The sequence below is a fragment of the Lolium rigidum genome, chromosome 4, assembly GCF_022539505.1.
Source record: "Lolium rigidum isolate FL_2022 chromosome 4, APGP_CSIRO_Lrig_0.1, whole genome shotgun sequence".
NCBI classification, from domain to species: domain Eukaryota; kingdom Viridiplantae; phylum Streptophyta; class Magnoliopsida; order Poales; family Poaceae; genus Lolium; species Lolium rigidum.
Window position 1 is genome coordinate 74436141 of NC_061511.1, and position 7851 is coordinate 74443991.

General features: G+C 50.4%; 1 long non-coding RNA gene and 1 pseudogene across 1 annotated transcript; both read left to right on the plus strand.

Annotated features, from left to right (window-relative positions):
• The first annotated feature begins 560 nt into the window (after window positions 1–560).
• On the plus strand, window positions 561–3792 carry LOC124646618 (annotated as a pseudogene).
• A 1479-nt stretch (window positions 3793–5271) lies between these two features.
• LOC124646619 lies at window positions 5272–7447 on the plus strand. Its single transcript, XR_006986395.1, has 4 exons — window positions 5272–5352; window positions 5426–5569; window positions 6186–6391; window positions 7322–7447. It is a non-coding gene; the product is annotated as an uncharacterized LOC124646619 (long non-coding RNA).
• Window positions 7448–7851: the final 404 nt, after the last annotated feature.

Consider the following 7851-nt stretch of genomic DNA (forward strand, 5'->3'; position numbering starts at 1 on the left):
GCCAAGTCCCGTTCCTACTATATCAAAAAAGTGTCTAGTTCCTTCTAGACACGATTTCATTTTTTTTCATCTTCTTCAGATAGTCGCGTCACGAGCTCCTTCCCTAGCTAGTTTGTTTTTCCGCTTTGGGCCACGTAATCGTGTTGTGTTGAACTGTGTTGGCTTCCCTATCGTGTTGTGGCTTGTAAGGAATCTAAGGGCTTTTTTTAATTTAAAGTTGGACATTTTAAAGCTGGAATCTATCGTGTTGTGTTCATTGACCCCCCTCATCGGTGATGTAGGATTAGCGAGTTGTCGTTAGTTTTGGTGGCTTCGATTCGATTTTTATAATTCTTTTTGTAAGGTGTTATGAATAATCTAATAAAAAATCGTGTGCATCCCTTTAATGCAGAAACTGGGGTGATATTTCCCCATTTAAAAAAAAAAGGTACTACAAAATATGAACTGCACTTGGGGTATAAACTGAAAAACAAAAAATCCCCGTCTGTTCCCGCGCGGAGAAGAAATCCGACGTGGCAACTCGCGAGCCAGTGGCCTGCAATCCATCCACGGCCGAGAGGACCGGGCCCCACTCCATGGCGACCGCCGCGACCGCTGCTGCGGCGGCCGTCCCCGCCGGCCGCCACCAGCACCGGCACCGCTTGGGCCTCGGCCTGCGGCCACGCCCCAACTCGCACCGCCTGCGCCTCCTTGCCTCCGTTGCTTTCTCTTCCTCGTCCGCTCCGTCCACCTCCTCCTCGTCGTCGCTGTCGACCCCGGCGGAGGGAGGAGGGCGGCTGGTGGCGGAGCTTGTGGGCGTGTTCAACGAGCTCACGGGTAGGATGGGGGAGGGCCTGGCGACCACCTCCTCATCGCGCCTGCTCTTCCGCGCGCTCAAGCTGGCCCTCCCCGCCCTCCGTGACGGCGACGGCGGCCGGGCTCTCACGCGAGCGCTTGCGGTGGCCGCGACCCTCGCCGACCTCCAGGTACGGATTGGATTTCGTGTTCATATGAACTAACCTCTTAATTGTGGCATTCTTGGCTGTTGTTCATGTCCGACTCCTTTATGAGAGTGTCGTGTTTGCTACTCGAAACAAGAACTGTGCCTACCTACTTGACCATGGATTGTCTGATTCCCCGAATTTGGCTACTCTTTAGTATATGCATGAGTTCATTCCATCATTGAGATGGATAAGTTCCCTCCATTTTAATGTCAGCGACTCCCGAATTAACTGAACTCCTTCTGAAATATATTCCCGTACACTTCGGTGTTTTGATGCTGAATGCAACCAAAGAAGTCACCGGATAATATTGTTTACAGCAATTAGAAGGCAGGCCAAAGGAAAATCAATTTTCCAGCCACGGCAGTAATTGCCATCATTTTTCCACACTCCAGTAACACGACCTTCTACACTGAGGGCAAAAATATGCTTGTTTAGTTTTATGTCATTGACTGCTGTTGTTTGGTTTCCGTTTTATTGCTCATGAGTTGAAGACACTATCCTCTGACAGTACTTTTGGTCAGAACCTTTGTTGGACAAGTTATCCTTTGGTTTACCATTCAGCTCTTTTACCAATTTCTAATCTCTCCTCCATTGGCGATTCATAAGATATATTTGCACTGCTTTGTGCCATAATGCAGTTAAGCATGAATAGGTTTATCTATCTGCTCTTAAGCTGTCATGTTTAGTTCTGATTGTATGCATGTGAGCAGATGGATGCTGAAGTTATGTCAGCCGGCATACTGAGGAAAGCGCTTGATGCAGGAACTATAAGCATGCAGGATGTAGAGGCTCAAATTGGGATCGGCATAGCGGATTTACTGCACGAGAGCTTAAGGCTTAAGGTTGCTCCTTCTAAGGTTGATGTATTGGATGATGAGAGTGCGAGCACGCTGAGAAAGTTTTTCTTTCGTACTATGACATACGGGCGGTAATTTTGGAGCTTTCTCTGAAGCTCGATACAATGAGACATCTTCAGTACCTCCCCAAGCATCTTCAGCGGATTAAATCTCTTGAAGTAATGAAGATATATGCTCCACTTGCTCATGCTGTCGGTGCTGGTAATCTGTCGCTAGAGTTAGAGGATCTTTCATTTAGGTACTTGTTTCCTCAGTCATATGACCATGTCGACCAATGGTTGAGGAATCGAGAAGCCGAGTGCAAGCTCTTGATAAAGGCATACAAGGCACAGTTGCTTCAGGCACTGAAATCCGATGATGAGCTAAACAAAATTGTGCAGGCTATCTCAGTCGAAGGGAGATACAAAAGCCGTTTCAGTACTATGAAGAAGTTGGTAAAAGATGGCCGGAAACCAGAAGAAGTAAATGACATACTTGGTCTACGGATAATCTTGGACCCTCGATGCGATGGTGGTTTATCTGATTGGGGGCCCAGGGCCTGTCACAGGACACATGAAATCATTCGGGCTCTGTTGAAGGAAGTGCCAGGAAGGACAAAGGATTATGTCACACAGCCAAAAAGAAATGGCTACCAGAGCCTGCATGTGGCAATCGATGTAAGTGAACCTGGGAAGACGAGGCCGCTTATGGAGATACAAATACGCACCAAGGAGATGCACAGGATTGCTATTGGTGGAGAAGCGTCCCACTCTCTCTACAAGGGTGGTCTTACTGATCCTGGAGAGGTAACCCATCTGCCTAATTCTCAATCTGTTACTTCTTTTAGAGTACACCCAAATGGACCTAGCAAGACACTGAATAATAGGTAAGCTGTTTTATCTAACCAAGTTTCCAAAGTATCTAAAAACATAGGCTTGATGGGTTATGTATAATGTTGCTTTCTCCAAGATATGCCTAGAATAGATCTTGGATATGAGCCTTCTTACTGAAGTTGTCCCTGGGTCTTAAGATAACATATTTAGGATCTGCTGAAGTTGTCCCTGGATTAGTTCAGAGCTTACAACTTAGATGGTATATGTTCCCAACTGATACACTGACTACTAGTTGGATCATGAAATAAGGTTTTATCTTGAAGTTTTGGAACATCATCCTTATACCTTTTCTTGCGAATAAAATAAAAGATTATTTGTGGGCATGATTAAGAATATGCATCACTTCCATTTTTTGCAGGGTAAAAGACTTAAGGCTATTATGTTGGCCGCGGCAGAGTTAGCAGCTCTGCGCCTTCGTGACCTCCCAGCCAGTGATCACCAGGGAGGCGAGTGCAAAAACCAGGTTTTCTGCCTTCTAGACAAAAATGGGGACGGAAGGATCAGTATCGAGGAGCTCACAGAGGTGATGGAAGATCTCGGTGCAGAGGGTGAGGATGCGATGGCGCTGATGCATCTCCTTGATGCAAACAGTGACGGTTCCCTCAGCTTTGATGAATTCGAGTCATTCCAGAGACAGGTATGTGCAAGTTTTACATCTGCGGCGAATTATCCTTCCACTGTTGTATTCTCGAAATTTTCCTTCAGGGCACACAGATTTCTGATAGATCATGCGTTTCTGGCTTATCAGGTTGAATTAATGAGAAGCTTGGAGGACAGGGATGACCACTACACAAAGATACTGAAGGATAAGCTGCAGACGATTGACAGCGCAGGTCTCATCCACTTCTACCGCAAGGAGCTGGGCGACAAACTGCTTGTGAGCTGAAATATACGGACCTTACATTGAAGGAACTGAACGGAACTAAAACGGATCGCCACCATGTTGTAGTTTTGAGGTTGGTGTATACTGCATTGTGATGTCATTACACCATTAATTGAATGTACATACTTGCTGATTGTATGCAGATGTGTAGAGAACAAGTCTGAGAAAGTTAAGGTTGTTCTCCACACTGGACCAAATACGGGTTTGAGCTCTACCCGGCCGTCTAGCAGGCCCCGTAAAAACGGCCCCTGCTTCGATTTTTGCTGGTTTCGATTACGGGGTGGGCCTTCGCCCCTTACTTGTGCGGGGTGGGAGGCCAAATACAGGCCAACCCCCCACTCGTGGCGGGCTGAAATTTCAGAAAATCTAACTGCTTTTGCGATTCGCCTCGCCGGAATCCGGCTAAATTCCGACGAACTGCAGTCGGGGCGGGGCTAGGCGAGCGCCGCCGGGGGCGGCGCGAGCACGGCCGGAGCGGGGCGGGGCGGGGCTGGCCGGAGCGAGGCGGGGCGAGGGCAGCCGGGGGATTTCGAAAGTCAACCGAACCGCCGCCACAACAAGCTGCTCGCCGCGACCACGTCGCCCGCACGACCATGGCCAACGACCAGCACCAGAACCTCTGGCTCGCCCGACAACCCGACAAGGTTCCCGCCGACCAAGGCCGCCGCCTCGAGACCAAACTCCTCGCGCCGCCGGACCGCAACGAGCACCGAGAGCCACCACCTACGCGGAACATCCGCTCCCGAACGGACGACAGCCGACCTCGGCGGCATCCGCACCACGCGGATCACCGGGTGAGAAAGCACCTCCACGGATCCGGGCTGCCCACGGCCACCACGACTCGTGCGGGCACCGGATCCGAAGAATGGCGGAGAAGGACAGCCGCAGCGAGATCTGCGGCCAGCAACCACCCGGCTGCCGGCATCGCAAGATGCGGCAAAGGGGCCACGCGAGGGGCTCGAAACGAGGCCGGGCCACTGCCGGCCGGCCGAGTCCACCCTAGGCCTTGCGACCTGCGCCGCCCGGAGAACGCCCAGGCCGCGCGAGAGGCCGGCGCGCCGCCGCCCGAGCGCCCACCGCCGCGTGCTCCGCCCGCGGCCGGCCGACCGACGCGCGCCGCCGCCCGCCGCCGCGCTGCCGCCGGGCGCCATCGCCATGCTCGCGAGGGGCACCGCTCGCGCGGGCGCCGAGGCCCTCCGCCAGCCGACCACGAGGAGGGAGCCTCGCCGCCGCCGTCAACCACACGGGCTAGGCCCGGCGGCGACCGTCGGCGGCGGCGGGGCGAGGGGGGGGGGGGGGAGGAGGGGTTAGGGTTAGGGGAGCGGGGGAGCGGGCTCTCCTGTGATCAGGGTCGTCAACTCAGTATTCTTGTCCTTCCGCTCCCCTCCTTTCCCAAATTCCCAGCCACGAATCCTCGGGTCTGTCCCCGCGCCGCCGCCTCCTTCCCGCCGGCCACCTCGCCGTCCTTGCCGCCCCAGGCCCTAGCCTCCTACCACACCACCTTCCCCTTCTTCCCCAGTCCCCGCGCCTCCCTTGCCTCTCCGCGCCACCGCGAAACCCTAGAGGAGCGGCTGCTGGTTCGGCGTCGAGGAACTCCGCCCGGTGCTGGCACTCGCCGACGCCGCCGACCGGAGCAAGGAGAGGCCCTCGTCCAGTCGGAGCTGCACCTGCCTTGGGCGTCCATGACGACGTCAGGGCCCAAGCAGAAGCAGCAGCAGGACTCCTCCACGGCGTCCACGTCAAGCTCGCCAGCCATTGTAAGCTCATGTTCGCCTCCACTCCCCTCCTCCACACCTCGATTCCATCTTGCTGAAGCTAGTTCCCGTGCAGAAAAGGAGGTGATGGCTGGTCTACCCAACTCCTGATTGTGTGTGGTCGCCGGCACGGAAGGACAGCGCGCTTGAGCTGCTGCAGCTGGGCGTCTCCGGCTCGCCAAGATCGATCCCGACCACCACGACACCCACCAACCTGAAGGTCCTCTCTTTTCCCCCCTCTTCCTGCCGTGCTATAGCCTAGGTTGTTTCCCCAGGATTGATTTACTCGGTAGGCTCAGTAGCTCGCCCCGATCTATCTATCTAGCTTGCTGTTACTTTTACTTTTGTATCGTGCTACCACATTATTGAATCTTGATGAAGATGGCAACATTTTCAGTTGAAATTGTACTGAAAAAATCATGTAGCCATGTTTCAGGCTGTAAAGGGCATGCAATACTTTATCAATTGACGGTTTTACAATCTTCCTAAGGCTTTGTGCTAATTGTTGTTGCTGTAGCAGCAGCTAGGTTGATATCCTTGCGTCGTCGATAAAATCTGCACACACTTGTCTTTGTTTGTTTATTACATGAATTGCATAAACAAATAATCCAGGACTACCCTGGATGTTTTTAGGTTGATGACATGCTATTTAAATTTGTGCTATTTACTACTGTAGCATCTCTCTCTCTCTCTCTCTCTCTCTCTCTCTCTCTCTCTCTCTCTCTCTCTCTCTCGTTCCTTCCATTGTTAATTTGCCTTCAATTTTGCTTCTAGTATACTTGTAAAGGATGCTTCTAATTTTTGTGTTTCTAAAGAGGTAATTTTTGCGTTTCTAGTTATGCAGTGCCGGCCTCCCTGAGTTCATGCTGCTCGGAGATGTGCTGCCGGTGCCTTCCCCGGCCTGCTGCCTCTGGCGACATGATGCCGCAACATCCGTCCGATGAGTTCACCAGCTACTGATGTCGCCGTAGGGTAGGACCTGCAGCTCGCCCTGGGGCTGCCTCAAGCACGAGGAGGGACACTCAACTACCGTTGCACTGAGGTAATCTTGCTTTTATTCTCCAACCCATACCTAGTGGTTCAATATGCATGTATGGTTGTTGCACATGCTCGATATGTGCTCAATGGTGTGGTTTATTGCTAAAGATAGGAGGATTTAAGCTGCTGCAAGTTAGTGATATCTCAGCTAATTGGCATTCTGTTTACTTTTCATACTAATCTCTGTACGTTACATGGAAAAATATTTTGAGCTAGCAGAGGATTTTTTGGTGCTTGCCGATTATGCAGCTGTGCGTGTTCCTGTTGATTTACATAGCCTTGTGGCTGATCTGGTTGTGCAAATTCGAGTTCTGTAACATTTTGCGCATCATACAGGCTTAGTTGGATTCCAACATGAAAACTAAACCTGAAAGGTTGTCTTATTGTAATCTCGAGTTTAGTTTTAATTTTCAGGGGTCAATGCCTGCTTACTTGTTGTATTGGGTTTGGTTCACTTCTGCACTTCACTTCACACATGTGCTTCGGTTCAGTTATGCACACAGTTTTCCTATTCTGAATATGAATATGGTTCTTCTCTCTTTGTAATAATGAAAATAGCCACAGATGGCTTGGCTAGAACCTGATTCCCTTTTGTCTTTCCTGTATAGGCTGGGGGTAAATGAGCCTTAAATCCTTGCTACTTTTGTACCAAATTTGCAATCATGTGAATTATACCGTTGTATATTTGTTTTGCTGCTGTCTAAATCCTTGCTATGTGTAAGATGCTTGCGTACCATGTTAGTGAGATCAATTTTATTTTATTTCGCAAAGCACGTAATGGATAATTTGTTATGTCGTGATGGATCATTGTATGTGTTGTGCATACTGATCATTGTGCATTCCGTTGATCTGGTTACTGTTTTATGCCAGTTTTTGATCTATCCATATTTGTTAAATCTTCACTAAAGCTGAACATCATGTTTCTTTTGAATAGGATGACTAGATGACACAACCCGGGGAAGCTAGTTGGAGGGTACTCCTGGCATGTCAGCTGGACACCATGCGAAGATTTTCCAGTTCTCACGGAGGAACTCGACGATCGCGCTTTCCTATGCGATATCCATGTTGTTTGCAATGGACGTCGTCTTTTTTGGGTCTGTCGGGTGAATCTGCACCTCCTTAGAATTTTTCTCTGTGTTGAAAGTTGATTCTTTATTTGGCCTTCCAACGTACGGCGATACGTCGTAATCGGTCATGGTTTTTGACGCCAAATACTCGGCTTGCATCCCGAAAGTTTCGATAACCGATGGAAATCCTTGTCGCACTTATCGGCTAAGGCGAAACTCCCTTTGACCGTGATTGGTCCCTTGGGTCCAGGCAATCTCCACAACAGGTATGTATAGTGTGGTACTGCCATAAATCTAGCATATGCTTCGGTCGTCCCAACAAAGCGTGGTACTCGTGATGGAAAATCCACGACTTCAAACTCCGGTTTCTCGATTCTATAATTTTCTCGGGTTCGAA